The sequence below is a fragment of the Pinus tabuliformis genome, chromosome X, assembly GCF_031772625.1.
Source record: "Pinus tabuliformis cultivar Carrire ecotype Pingquan chromosome X, CPIR1, whole genome shotgun sequence".
NCBI classification, from domain to species: Eukaryota; Viridiplantae; Streptophyta; class Pinopsida; order Pinales; family Pinaceae; genus Pinus; species Pinus tabuliformis.
Genome location: NC_142308.1, coordinates 57,769,467 through 57,784,506, shown reverse-complemented (window position 1 = coordinate 57,784,506; position 15,040 = coordinate 57,769,467). Strand labels below are relative to the sequence as shown.

Here is a 15,040-nt window from a genome sequence, read left to right as displayed (position 1 = left end):
TCATCCAGCCTTGTCCCTGCTGCAGAGTTCCCCTCCTCCTAGACTCACTGATGATATGCAGAAAATCCTCCAGCTTTCAAAGAACTATAGCATTGGAGATTAGTACTTCTACCAAGACCACACAGTGATCAGAATATATGGCTGTGAGCTAGCCTCATACAGACTGCCAAAGTATGTTCCCATGAGACTTTTTGCATTAGAATACTTCCGGCAGTTTGGCAATGCAGACATGATCCACTTTCATAGCAGAAACAAGAAAGCACAGCTGAAAATTAAGCACCAGTTGGGTCCATTTATCTTTAACAAGAGGGAAGAAGCTTGGGAAGAGGCAGACAAAATTCTAAAAGGCCTCCTCCTCAAGACAAGATTCTATTGGGCACCCTATGATCCTAACCATTTCATAAGCCTCAGAAGAATCAAGTATAGGCTTGCTACCTATGATCACTTTAGCATTCCAGAAATTGAAAAACATGCTAACCAACTAGAGTGGAGAGAAGGCACATTAGTGGAGGATTATTCTGAAGAGGAATTAGCAGAAAGAGCCATTAAGAATTTAGAAAAAGTAGTTGACTTGGAATATTTTGGACAGGTTTGGTCTTCAGCCCCTCAGCATCTTGGAGAAACTGCCTCATCGTCCACTGTTCCCCAGCAGTCTGCCAAAGCAACTGATCAAGCAACAAACATGGCTAAAGGCAAAGCAGTACAACAAGAGGAGTCACCTCCTAATTTAGAGCAGCAAGTAGAACAGCAAGAAGGCATGGCTAAGGCACCTGCCTCCACAGAGCAGCAAACACAAGAGCAAATCCCTCCAAGGCAGGAGGTAACAGTTGAGTCTACAGTTTTACAAACACCAGCTAATGAGGAAAGAATGAGGAAAAGAGATAGGCAAGAGGATACTCCTCCTACTACTTCAACGGATCAGCAAGGTGAGAAAAGACAAAGGCTAAATCCCTTTTCGGAGGAGGAATTGCCGGAGAGACCAACCGATACTATGCTCCCTCCTAGCATTGAAACATCGGCCAGCTCCTTGCAGCAAGGACAAGAGATGCCACATGGGGCAGAGGTAAGTTCTTCAAGGCAGCGGTCCAAGGCGGACTCTAGCATCAAGAAGCAGTTCATAGACATCAAGAAAAGAAATGAGCCTCTCAAATACCAGATCTACAATCAACTCTTAAAGATGGCACCAACTAATCAGTAGAGGCTAATGTCAGCTTATGATATTCAAGAACAAAAAATGACTCTCAGTCATTTTAAGCCTACTATGCATCAACCTCAATCAGCTGCTGATTATATCAGAACCAATTTGGAGATTTTCGCCAAAGACATCCACCCCATGGACCAGATCGAGCTACACAGGCAAACAGGGGAGATGCTCTATTCCACATTGGCTGATAAAACCCTATTAGCACACCAATTGCAAAATTCTCTACACAATACTACTGCTCAGCTAGAATTAGAAAAGGCATCATCTCAAGCCAAGGACAATAGAATCAAGTCCTTGGAAGAAATTATTATAGAGCTGGGACATGATCCAAAGGACCCTAGGGGTGTGCAGGCACTATTGAAGAAAAGAGATGAAGACATAGCAGCTCTGAGAAAACATATCAAGCTGCCAGCTACCCTTCACCCTCAGACTGGAGAGGTTGCAGAACAAAAGAAGGATCAGGATGTTACTCCTGAATTTATATAAGAGATTGATGGAGACAGAGGGTGCATTAGAAGTAGCATTAAGAACAAAACAAGGTGAAGTACCAACTCAGCCAGCACAGACATCTGCATCCACTGAAGGTGTGCCACTTGCAACTACTGCAGCAGGTCCTCCCACCGGACAAACATCAGAGGCAGGCCCTTCAGGCTCAGCACCAGCTACAGAAGTAACAACACCAACAACAACATCAGAACAGGTGCCCAGCCTCAGCATGCAGAATATGATGAAGGAGCTTGAAGCACTAGAAGCACAGATGGCTGAACTGAATGAGACCAAAGAAAAATTGGCTGCTATTGAAGAAAAATATGATAAATCAAAGCAGAGCATAGCTGAAAGAACAAGAGAGGTAAGGGCTCTTGAAAAAAGAATAAAGGAACTAGAAAAAGAGCTTACTCTTGATAAGGTTATAATTGAAGTTAAGAAAATCCTATGGGCCAACATTGGTCAATCCATTACAGACCAATGGCAGTATATTGAAACTATCCATGAGCATATGGATCTCATAGGCAGGGCCCAATCAGAAAATCAGAGAGCCAGGGCATCTCTAGGGAATATGCCTGAAATAGCCAACAGGATGATTAATGTCCTTAACAATCGCACTGGCCCCCAGCTAGCAGGAATGGGTATCACCAGTAGAACTGATACTATTTTACTAGTAAAGAGGGTGCTTACCTTGAGAAATTATGTGCAGACATTGGACAGAAGGTGTCAAGAAATGCAGGCAGAGGTGAATAAATTTATTGAAAAAATCACAGCATTGCATAACAGAGGTCTTCCCAGCTTGGTAACTAGTGCAGGAAGGTTACTATCACATGAGCACTATGCCAAAAGGGTCAATAGCTATGCCACAAACCAGATCACTGCATCAGCAAGTGCCCCAGAGGAAACAGGGCCTCCATCTGGGCAGAGTCTCTATGACAAGCTAGAGAATTTATTCTTTATTATGAATGAGATTAAACATCTTTTTGAAGTGCCTCCAAACTATTACAAATACACTGAGGCAGATGAGACCCTAGGTAAAATCCTGAGACACCAATTGCCTACGCAGGAATGGTGGATGGGCATGATACAAACTTTGCTGTGAAGAAACAGGTTTATTTACCAGGTTTTTGTGTATCGATCACAAGTCAGCATTTTCAAAATATTGATATAGTTGCTCTGACTGGGAAAGGAGCGGAAAAGGCCAACTCAGCAATCAAATTTGGCAACCAAGGCAGCCGCACCATGACAAGGCAGTAAAAGGCAGATTTCTCAAAATCAATGCAAAGCACTCGGCCGACCCCGGTTGCCTCCAAAAGTCAAAGAATTTCTGACAGAAGTGAACAGCCATTGATTACTCATTTAAAGTAGCAATAACTATTGCATCTACTATTTTTGAGAGTTGGTAAAGAAAGTTATTAAGCAAATGACTCATCGTTAAGATATTTTTGTAAAAAAGTTGTATATATATCCCCACGCATAAACTTGTTGGGGTTGTTGATTTCTCTTCTGAAGAGCTATACTGTAATTTCAGACTTTCAATACAAGAAGCTGATGGAATTTCTGAAGTTCTGCGTTGTTTGAAGTGTTGTGATGAGATTGCTTGCTGCTGCAGGATTCCTGCGTTATTTCATGTTACAATAAGTTTTCTGAACCGTGTCATTATGTTCTCTTCTCTTACATAATCCGCCTATGCTGTATATTTCTTAGTCTTAGCATTAGAGAAAAAGAATAGTTCAGGATTTGTTTATTGAACACCCTAAACTCAATCTCTGCTGTTAATTATGTCTTCTTCAGAATTAGTTATGAATGTGAAATTCTTAATTGCTCACATTTACACTGAATCTTTCATAGTAAATACTGTTCAGGAATTCTGAGTTGCTCCTGAGTAATATTTCATTTCTCCATATCACCAGCATAGTGAAAGATTCTTAGTTGCCTCTCACTGGCTGGTAACAGTCCATATTCCCAAATTTGAAGATTGTTTCATGAGTGCCCATCTGGCCCTGCAGTATCACCATTCTCACTAAATACCTCAAGCAACACATAATCACAGACTCCAATGCCCAATGGACTAAAAACCCCTGAACATTGCATTTCAGCTGTTAGAAGATATCATTCAACCAAAACTTTAAACAAAATTCAGTGCATCATAACTAGCCTAAAACATTACAAAACAAAGCTAAATTCTAAAGAGAGAGCCCTCTCTGATTGCAGGTAGGCTAGAACCTGTGATCCAAAGATTGGTTTGTGGTTACCTCAGTCGTATTCCCTTGGGAGTCAAAGGGAACAACCTGAGTGCTAACACAAAGTGACCAGATAATCCTCCACTATGTTTCTCCTTTATTATGTTTTCCGTCATGGAACATTTGGGAATACACAACTTGTTGCTTTTAAACAATAGGCCTCCTTGAATGAGATAGTCCAACCACTGACTTGTGTTATGACTCATTGAATTCTGAACTATTGTATAGATATCTTTGAAATATGCATCATCCTTGTACATTTCAATCATTTCCTCAAATCCTACAACACCCACTTTGAATTCTTGCATAATAAAACTTACCCTACTCAATGCATCTGCTACTTTATTTGACTTACCACTCTTGTGCTTTATTACAAAAGTAAAGCTTTGCAGAAATTCTACCCACTTGGCATGTTTCTGATTCAGCTTCGGCTGGTTATTGATGAACTGTAAGGCATGATTTTCTGAATACAATATGAATTCCTTTGGCAACAAATAATGTCTCCATTTCTTCAAGGCTTGCATAATAGCATAAAACTCTTTATCATAAGAAGAATATTTCTTCTTTGCATCATTCAATTTCTCACTAAAGTATGCTATCGGTCTTTGCTCTTGACTCAGAACTGCTCCAACTACAACTCCACTAGCATCTATTTCTACTTGAAAGACTTTCTCAAAATCAGGTAAAGCCAAAATTGGTTCCTCTGTGATTTTCTTCTTCAGCCAATTAAAATTTATGTCTGTTGCTTCTGTCCACTTGAATGGCTGATTGATCTCCTTGATTATTTCAAGAATAGGTGCACAAATCTGACTAAAGCTTTTGATAAACTTTCTGTAAAAACTTGCAAGACCATGTAAGCTTCTTACCTCAAATATATTTCTGGGAGTAGGCCAGTTCCAAATTGCTTGGACTTTCTCTAGATCCATCTTCAAGTCTCCTTTAGAAACTACAAATCCCAAGTAAACTAGTTCTTCCTTCATGAAAATACATTTCTTCAGATTTATCAGTAGTTTCTCTTTCTACAGAGTTCTTAGAACCAACTTAAGATGCTCTAAATGTTCTTCTTTACTTTTACTAAAAACTAGAATATCATCAAGATAAACAATAACAAACTTTCTTGCATACTCCTTCAAGACTTCATTCATTAATCTCATGAATGTGCTAGGTGCATTAGTGAGTCCAAAAGGCATCACTAACCACTCATACAACCCACTATTTGTTTTAAATGCAGTCTTCCACTCATCTCCTTCTCGGATTCTTATTTGATGATATCCAATCTTCAAATCTATTTTAGTAAAGTATTTTGATCCACTCAAACAGACCATTAAATCATCCATGTGTGGCAAAGGAAATCTATACCTGATTGTGATCTTGTTGATGGCTCTAGAATCTGTGCACATGAGCCATTCTCCTCCTTTCTTTGGACTAAGTACTGTTGGTACAACACATGGACTAAGACTTTCTCTGATTAGCCCCTTATCCATCAACTCCTACACTTGTCTTCCAACTTTTGTGTTCTCTTGAGGAGTTAATCTGTATGTTTCTTTATTTGGAAAACTTTCTCCTAGTATTAGGTCGATATGATGACTAATACTCCTGATCGGTGGCAATGCATTCGGCAACTCATCCACAATAATATCAGCAAAATCATCTCACATAATTTTAACTTCTTAAGGCAAATCATCCAAGTTTGTGGAAGTCAAAATTACCTTTAGCCTTCCCACAATAGCAAAATGAAACTCCTCGTTCTTCACTACTTCCTGCAGCAGCTCCTTTCCACTTATCAGCATAATACTACTTCCAGGTGTTCCTTTGTCCGCATCATCCTTCAATGGTAGCAATGTATGCTTAGTTCCATCCTTCTCCAGAGTATAAGTGTTTCTCCTTCCATCATGAAAAGCTTTTTTATCAAATTGCCACAGTCTTCCCAACAATACATGGCATACATCCATGGGTATTACATCACATAATATCACATCTTTATACGTACCAATTTGTATCTCCACCTTGCATTGTTTTGTCACAATAATCTAATGTCCCTTCTATAACCATGATAACTTGTAAGGAGTAGGGTGCATGGTCTTTGCTAATCCGAGCTTGTCCACCATCTCTATAGAAACAAGATTGTCAGTGCTTCCACAGTGAATTATTACTTTGCAACACTTACCTTTGGATTTATAGGTAGTTCTAAACAAATTCTTCCTCTGTGCTGGTTCTCCAATCTCTGGCTCTGCCCTAAGCAAAGTCCTTCTCAATAACAATGATTCACCTTCTTCAAGGGGTTCTTCCTTTTCCACAAGTCGAGGTGGTTCTGGCTTTGCCTCAGCCACATTCGCATTCCTCTGGCTTGCTGGTTTATTATGAGGACAATCCCATGACATATGTCCCCATTCTCCACATGTATAACATTGAACATCTCTTCCTTGCCCTCTTCCTCTGGGCACAAATCTTCCTCTGTTAGATTCTCCCCTCTGTGGTGGTCTACTACTTGAGCTTCTTGCTTCATGTTGATGCTATTGTCCCCTTGGTCTGGTAGTTCCCCTACCTCTTTTTTTTTTTTTTCCTCTATTCCTTTGACTTTCTTTCTTCAAATCTTTTCTTCTGCCTTCAAACTTGCTTGATAGACATCCTCAATAGTCTTCAGACTTAACAAGCTAATTTCATCTTGTATGTCATACCTTAAGCCATTGATATATCTATCTACCTTTTCCACATCATCCTCTACATGCCCTACTCTAATATTCAATCTATAAAATTCTTCTGTATATTCTTTAACAAACATTCCTTTTTTCCTTAAATTTTGCAATTGCTTAAAAAGATTCAAATGATAGTCTTTAGGCAAAAACTTGGCTTTCATTTTACTTACCATTTTGTCCCATAGCTTGATCTTGGACTTCCCTTTCCTCGTTCTTGATGTTTGTAACTTGTCCCACCAGATAGATACATGACCCTTCAATATGGTAACTACAAACTTCACCATCTTCCTCTCATCAACCTCTTCCTAGTCAAAGTACTAGTCTAAGGATCTAATCCAATCAATTAGCTCTTCTACGTTCAGACTCCCTTCATACAAAGGAATTTCCGCCTTAGGTTTTCCTCCTACTTTCACCAACATCTTAATGACTTTGGTAGTTTCATTGTCTTCATCTACTACCTCCTCTGTAGGAGATTCTTCTGAAGAACTTTCAGCTCCTTCATCAGGTGCTCTTCTTTGGGCAGTCTTAATTGTCTCCATTCTCGTACATAGACTCTGTACCTCTTCCAATAGAATTGCATTTTCTTCAGGTCTTCCTCGACCAATTCCTCTCCTTCATGGCATTTTCGCTGCAAACAAACCTTTCTTCGGCTCTAATAGCACAAATGACGCAGTGCGGAAGTGGACTCACAAAAACCCCAAAATCACCTCATGGATCCCCTTTTATCTGTAACCTGACTGTTTTTCCTTTTAAACTAAAATGCACTAAAAACAAGCCAAATAATGGGATTTACCTTTTTTTCATTGGCGCACTTATCATACGCCGAAAGTCAATGCACTGTTGCTTTGGAACCATCCATCTAGATCGATGAGATCCAACGGTTGTCGGAGATTTCGGATAGCACAATAGATCGGGAGTTAATCGCCCAATAAAGCAGTTTTTCTTCCCTCCGCCTTTGCTACATGTTGAAGGTTGAATGGTATTGGGTGCGGACCCTTCCAAATAGCTTACCACCTTTGATGCACCTGAAATACTGTCCACTGTAGCAAAACTACTTCTGCAATCCAACGGTCATGATAGATCGTGATCTAACAGCCATGATCTGATCGGCCAATCGCAAATCGCAATGTCACTGTCTAAACTTCCCCCACTTCAAAGTTTCGATGTGCTAGCGCTTGTGGACCCGATAGAATATCACTCCTTCTCTATAACACTTCGGATCCGGTTATATCGTGATGTCAGAATTCAGCGATTCAACAAGCTAGTTCCTCTCCACTTAGGCGATGCAATTTGGGCCTACAGACTCGATAACCTTAAAAGCCTTCGTCCATAATTTTTGAAGTCCAGATTCTAAATCCAAATGTGTTTTGCATCGATCCTTAGTGTATTTTGGGTTTTCCGCTTGCGGAACCAAAAAAATAAAATAAACTCCCCGATTGTTCTTTTAACTCAATGTTATCTATTGTAAAGCGTGAAAACATGGAGCAAGCATCAATGTTGTCTGAATACAGAGGAAACAAGCATTCGAGGATCTCCACAGGCTGTATATATAATCATGCGCACAACACCAATTTATTCATAATAAAAGAGTTACAGAGTCTCGGCCTTGGGCCTAATTACACAAATAAATACCTCTGTCTCAAAATACAATCCACACACTATCTTGCTCTCACTCTACTAAATCCACTCCTCAATCCTCTCTCCCTCTCATTACATTTTTCCTCCCTTTTATAAATCTAATATCACTCTAACTGTGTCTAACAAATCAATCCCTATTTTTAATAAATCTAACAACCAATCTTCTAATTCCTAGCTCTATCTTGCACCTACACTAAAAACTCATCTTTGAGCCTAAAATAAGACAATTTCTAACTTATTACAATAATGAAATACAACTCATTTCTTGAGAGATCAAACCCTCTCAGTAAAACTACCTTTTGACCCATCAGATCAATGAATTTCAACTTGTTTAGCCACAACATGTGAACAAACTTTCACATTGTTGGCTAAGTCCAAATGCTCCTACATCACTCCCATAGGGAATTAGTATAAACCTTCTTAGGGTTTTCCTTAGGTACCTTTTCAAGGCTAGAAAATTCATGTTTATCCTGGGGCTAGTCAACAAGGTTACTTGTATTTGTTCTACTAGAATCCTCCTTATTCTGGTAACCAGGTTCCTTATTACTAGAACCCTCCTTATTCAGGAATGCAAGTTCCCATTTCCCAGGCTATTCCTTCATATCTAGGTCATCCTCCGTCGGACTTTAATCGGAAGTTTCCTTTTGTGGCCACTCTCGAGTTGCCATATTTGACTCGGCTCACTAATGACCCCATCACTCCTTCTCCTTGGTGGCTGATTATTCCTACCAAATTTCCTTCTGATATCCCTAAATTCAATGGGAATCCAGGAGAAGACTCGTCAACGCATGTCATGATGTATCATCTATGGTCATCATAAAAATCCGTTAATGATGATTCTATTCAACTTCATATTTTCCAAAGAATTATTATAGGTACCGCTTATAAATGTTATATTGAATTACCGAGGGATTCATTCCATGGTTTTAGTACCTTAGACACAACTTTCCTCATGCATTTCTAGTTTCCTATCAAATATGAAACTGGAACAAAATTTTTAACCTACTTCAAACAATCATATTCCACTCACATTTTTGATCATATTCATGATTGGAGGCGTAGTTGCCAGTTGGTCAAAACTTATGTTCCTGATCAATTACTCACAGAAAGGTTTACCAAATTTATATTGGAACTTATAACAGAAGATGTGGCCAAAGGTGGAGTCGTGATTGAAGAGTAAGTAATTTCTCATGTGCAATATTTGGATTTGGTTTATACCCAATCTAGCACACTCTACGATAGGATACCAAATGCTCCAAGACCTTTTAATATTGTTCCTCATCTTATGCTGGGTAATGAATCTCATGTTGCTGATGGCATTATTGTTTCTACCAACATGTAGATGGTGAGTAAACCATCTGGTATTACTCCACCCGCATCTTCTCAAAACCCTCAATCCAACCCTCCTATGGCTTCTTCTTCTGAGATAAATGTCATTTCATCTTATAAAGGAAAGTCTCAATAGTGACCTAGAAGCAAGAAGAAAGGAAAAGGTAATAAAAATGTAAGAAAAAGAAAGATCCCTCTTCGCAGGATAAATAAACAAATCTATCTTCTAAGAAGAAATGGAAGCCTCGATATCCTTGCTTGATTTGCAATGAGGAGCACTTTACATGTGATTGTCCTCACCGCACTGAAGTGAATCAATTTCTTAAGTCCTCCACTTCTCTTGCAGTGTTGACCGACCCGTTTCCTAATCAAGAGGCTCATATGGTTTCTCGTGACCCATCTTCCTCTAACATGGTTTTGATCCTTTCCTCTTCAGATTCGAGCTCTCATGTTTTGGTAGCTAATCGGAACAAGGATTATGGTAATGTGAATCTATGGAATGGTCAAGCTACTAATCAACCTACCAGTTCAACACCATCCTCATTAGATCCCACTCCATTGTCAATTGCTATTGAATTGACTATCAAACCTCCAAAGGGTGTTGTTCATAACTCAGGTTTCAACCCTTGTGCAAGATCCGCTCAGAATTATAACGTAGTTGAAGACTTGGCTCAATATCCATAGGCTATGTTGACTCTTGAGGTGTTGTAGAACTTCCTCGCCCAAAAGAGGGCTTTAGTTTCAACTATTGCATGTGTGGATCCATCGTGTTCAAACCTTGTTGTTTTCTCTCATGAAAACTATACCACTAGGATTCCATCTCAGTTATATTTTATAATCCAAGTTGTAGTCCATGGTAAGAATATTCATTGTTATATAATGGATCAAGGATCCTCAAATTGCATTATTTCCATGTCTTGTTGGAAGGTGATTGGCTCTCCTCAACTGAGTCAGACACCTACTACATTGAAAGCCTTTGATGGGAGAACATACAAACCTTGTGGGACTTTGAACTCCCTTCAATTTGAATTAGGGGGAGAAACTATGTCCATAGAATTCAAAGTTATTAACAGACCTCTTGATTACAATATTCTATTAGGACATACGTGGTTTTATTCCATGGTTGTTGTCATCTTGACTTACTTTCATATGATTTCCTTTCCTCATAAACGTGGGATTTTGGCCATAGAACAACTTACCTTTTTCACCTTTGATTCACATATTACCACAACTGTCCCTCTTGTGGGGGAAACATTACAGTCATATCAACATGTCAGAGTTGGATTGTTGAAGGATTCTTCGCTTATTGGGATTTTTTCACTCCCTCCTCCTCTCCTTGACAGCTCATATTTGGTAGCCTATATCAACATGATGTCGTCTTCTACTATCCTAGCCGATCCATGGATTGTACAAGACAAAATTGACATCCAAATTTTTGGCAACCGAATGTCGCTAAGCCTCATTGAGCTAGATTATGAAACCATTTCTTTGGCTTGTGTGAATTCCTATTTGGATTTTCTTAATTGGGTAGACAGATCACTGGACTATGGTACATCTTTCGATCCTTTCTCGTGTATATTCCCTACCAATGAAAGCATTATGGAAATCATGATGTCAGACGATGCACCATGGGACGAACGTCACCATCATTCCTCCTTACCTGATTCCATTGAGGATAGTCTCAATGATATATACTTGTCCAATTATGTCGAACCTTTTATGAATTACATGTCTATTCATGAGGTTGATTCAGAAAAGAACATTTCAAATATTTAAGAGAAAATACTTCTTGAAATTTACATCAAGTGAGGTGTTGTTGAAAATCTACACATTGGAGCACCTTGTTCTCCATCTGAAATCGAGACTTATTGAGCCATTTTTCATGAGTTCCGAGATGTATTTTCCTAGACCTATGAGGAGATGCCAGGTATCGACCCAAATATAGTTGTACATGAAACTAAGACGTATCCAAATTTTAAACTAGTTCGGTAGTGCCTTCATCCTGTCCATACCAAGAAGGTTGCTGGTATTAAGGCTGAAGTTGAAAAGCTTCTTCGAGTTGGTTCCATATACCTTGTTCCTTTAATTGATTGGGTATTGGATGTAGTTCCTGTCATGAAGAAATAGGGCACCATTCGAGTGTGCCTTGATTATCAGGATGTGAATCATGCATGCCTGAAGGAGAATTATCAAACCTCATTTATTGACCATATTGTTGACAACTATGCTGGCTACAAAATTTATTCATTCATTGATGAATTTTTGGGCTATAATCAAATCAACATTCTCTCGACAGACCAACCTAAAACTGCTTTTATTTGTCCCTGGGGCACTTTCGCCTATAGGAAACTCTCGTTCGGTTTAAAAAACCTTGGGGCCACATTTCAATGTGCCCTGGATTATGCTTTCCATGATATCAAACACATCATTCAACCATATTTGGATCACCTCCCTTCTCACTCAAAACATCAGATTGATCACCTGATGCATCTTCGAGCTATTTTCCTATGTTATAGACATTATAACATTCAACTTAACCCACACAAATGTGTGTTTTGTGCTAGTTATGGTCGAATCTTAGGTTCCATTATATCAAAACAAGGAATTTGTATCGATGCATTGAAAGTACACACAATTGTCGATTTGCTTGCACCTTCTTCACTAGTTTAACTTCAACGACTTCAAGGGAAATCTAACTTCCTACGAAGATTCGTCCCTAACTATCTTGAATTGACCAAAGGATTCACTCGCCTGTTGAAAAAAGGGGTTCCCTTACATTGGGATGAGGTAGCTCAAAAAGTGTTTGACACCCTTAAAGATGTACTGGTTCGGGCATCTCTTCTATATACCTCTGACTATCAACGTGACCACTTCCTATATCTTGCTACTGGAATTTCTACTATAGCAATGGGATTGGTCCAACAGGATGATTTAGGGACTGAACATCCCATTTAATATCTGAGTTGTAATCTTAACGATACCAAAATTAGATATTCCCATGTAGAAAAGTTATATTTGGTAGTCATTCAATCCACCCAAAAATTTCGCCATTACATCTTGCTTCAAAAAACTATGGTCAGTAGGACTTTACATGGTAAGTTCCTCAGATAGAACATCAAAGGACACCACACACAAATAGATTATATATCAATACACCAGTATTCTTGACGTGGTTAAAACCCTCAAAGAGGGAAATAGTCCATGGCCTGAGCCAACACGTCCACTTTAGGAAATTTATTAATGTAAAAGAAAGAAAATTTACATAAGCTTCTCTCATGAATAGTCACCTAACAAATGAGCCTCCATGCTCTTTAAATAGAGATCGTGGACCAATCGGGTGTTAATACATGGATCAAGTGTCAGAAATACCGAGGAGAGAATGAAGCGCCAGATCACTTCATGTCTAGAACATATTGTGACCATCGGATTTTAAGTTACAAAAATTACATACTAAAGAAACACACTTTACCTAACTATACACTAGACCAAGTTATACTTAATTATTTCCTATGTGTCGGAATATCCTAATGTCCCCCCTTAAGAAAAACTTGGGATAGGATTGAAGCATGTACAAAGATGACACAAAAGGATAAGGAAGGAGGCATTAGAGCCTATCCCCTTTTAGTGACAACTTCCTGAACTCCAACCATAAATCGAAATTTAGTAAACTTCGCCTCTGTGAGAGCCTTTGCAAAGATGTCTGCAACTTGATCATTGGTTGAACAATAGTGCACTTCAAGAACATGGTCATGAATGAGCTTTCCGATGAAGTGAATTTGTAGTTCAATGTACTATTTGTTGTGCTGATGTTGGAATGGATCTTTGCATAGTTGAATGGCACTTTGATTATCACACCAAAGTGTAGTCGGGTGTTGTTGCTGAAAACCAAACTCTGACAGGATCTAACGAAGCCAGAGGGCTTCCTTACTAGCTTCAACGGTGCCATGATACTCTTCTTCTACTAAAGAAAGATAAATGGCACTTTGTTTCTTGCAAGCCCATGTAATAGATCCAGAACCAAGAGTGAAGATATAACCTATAGTACACTTCCAATCATCAGGGTCACTAGCCCAATAAAAATCAGTAAAACCAACCAATAGAGGAGATTCTTCTCCACTGTAATGAATCCCAAATTTAATTTTACCTTGAACATAATGAAGTATTCTTTTAGCTTCTTTCCAATGACTTTCATGTGGGTTTTTCATAAACCGAGCAACAAGGCTAACAAGAAAGGAAAGGTCAGGACGGGTATGGGTAAGATATAAAATTTTACCAAGAAGCTGACAATATAAGGTTGCATCAACTTCAGGGGAAGTAAAAGTGACTGAAAGTTTGACTCCAGACTGAAAGGGAGAAGGGGCTAGCTTATAGTGTTCCATGTGAAAGTGGCATAGAAGATTACATGCATACTTGGACTGGGAAAGGGAAATACCTTCTTTGGATTGCAAGAGTTGAAGATGAAGAAAATCATCCAAGTGTCCTAAGTATGTAATTTCAAACTACATTTTAAGGTTGGAATTCACATGGTTTATAAGGTTGGGATCACTAACAATAAGGATAATATCATCAACATAAAGAACAAGAATGATAAGAGACTTACCCACTTTCTTGGTGTAGACAATTTAGTTAGAATGACACCTAGAAAAGCCAGTATCTAAAAGAAAGCTATTTATTTTGGAATTCCAAGCTCAAGGGGCTTGCTTGAGACCATAAAGGGATTTCTTAAGCCAACATACAAGGATGGAGTCTATTTATATAAAACTAGGAGGTTGTTCCATATAGATTTCTTCATGCAATTCACCATGCAAGAAGGTGGATTTAACATCCATATGATGGACTTTCCATTTGAAGGAGGCAGCAAGGGAAAGAACAAGGTGGATATAGCTCATTTTGGAAACAGGGGAGAAGGTTTTTGTATAGTCAATACCTTCGACTTGTGAAAAAACCTTAGCAACAAGACAAGATTTATGTTTATCAACTTTTCCATCTGGTCCAAACTTGGTTCTATAATCCCATTTGCATCTAACAAGTTTTCGTCCCTTTGGAAGAGGAATAAGGTCCCATGTATCATTTGCGAATAATGAACGATATTCTTCATTCATAGATACGTCCCAACCTAGATGGCCTGAAGCTTCTGCAAAGGTGTCAGGATCATAATTTGTTGAAGCTTGAGCCAGTAAAGAAGAGGCTCTATCGAACTGAGAATGTTATGAAACCAGCTCAAGAAAAAGATAGAAAAGATAGATCAACGTCTTAAAATTCAGCCTCTTGGAGGGGGAAACCTCCTTTACATTACATAAATGAACAATTCTTGGATGATACAAATGACAAAACCTCCTTTCTATATATAGGAGTCTAAGGAGTCACAATATAACCCAGCTGACCTAACAATAATAATATAAAGCCACAAAAATAACAATAGAGGGATTCTATGGGGCAGAGTA

At 38.9% G+C, this 15,040-nt stretch overlaps 1 pseudogene; it reads left to right on the top strand.

The window, feature by feature from the left end:
- The first annotated feature begins 868 nt into the window (after positions 1–868).
- LOC149138318 (cell differentiation protein rcd1 pseudogene) overlaps positions 869–15,040 on the top strand; it is an 81,750-nt pseudogene continuing 67,578 nt past the window's right edge.